The sequence below is a fragment of the Anneissia japonica genome, unplaced genomic scaffold, assembly GCF_011630105.1.
Source record: "Anneissia japonica isolate Jap-2015-1 unplaced genomic scaffold, ASM1163010v1 scaffold1462_len73345_cov209, whole genome shotgun sequence".
Taxonomy (NCBI): Eukaryota; Metazoa; Echinodermata; class Crinoidea; order Comatulida; family Comatulidae; genus Anneissia; species Anneissia japonica.
The window spans coordinates 64219-64771 of record NW_022749164.1 but is presented as its reverse complement, the minus strand read 5'-3'; positions in this window follow the sequence as shown (position 1 = coordinate 64771).

Sequence of the window (553 nt, the reverse complement as noted above, 5' to 3'; positions counted from 1 at the left end):
AGTGAGACTTGCCTATGGCAGTAAAGTAACACCATTTAGAAGGAAGTCCGACAACTCCCACGTTGGATTTCAGGATGATTGCCAATTAAGAAAGGTACATGAAAGAAATGGAAATTAAAAAAAATAATAGAAAACTGTTAAGGAATAACAAATTGGTAATCAATCGAAAGTAATGAAAATTTAAAAAAATACGTAAATAACTGCTTTGTATGGTATGAGAGCAAGTTCAGAGGGAGAGATATAGATGCAGATATTAAACATCATTTATATTAAAGTTAGTTTAGCATGAATGAAATTATATAAACATAAATCAAATATTCAAATTAATGGTGTGAAGACACTAATATCGAATAGACCTCATGTCTTTGAGATGGCTAATTATCATTTTCAAATGATATATAAATATTGAAAGGGAAAGAAAAGGAAAAGAAAGAACGGAAAGGAAAAACTGGAAAGGGAAAAGAAATAAAAAAGAATAGAAAATGAATATAATGGAGAAAGTGAAAAGAAATAAAAGAAACATCAAGAAAAATTAAGAAAAGTATATAGATAA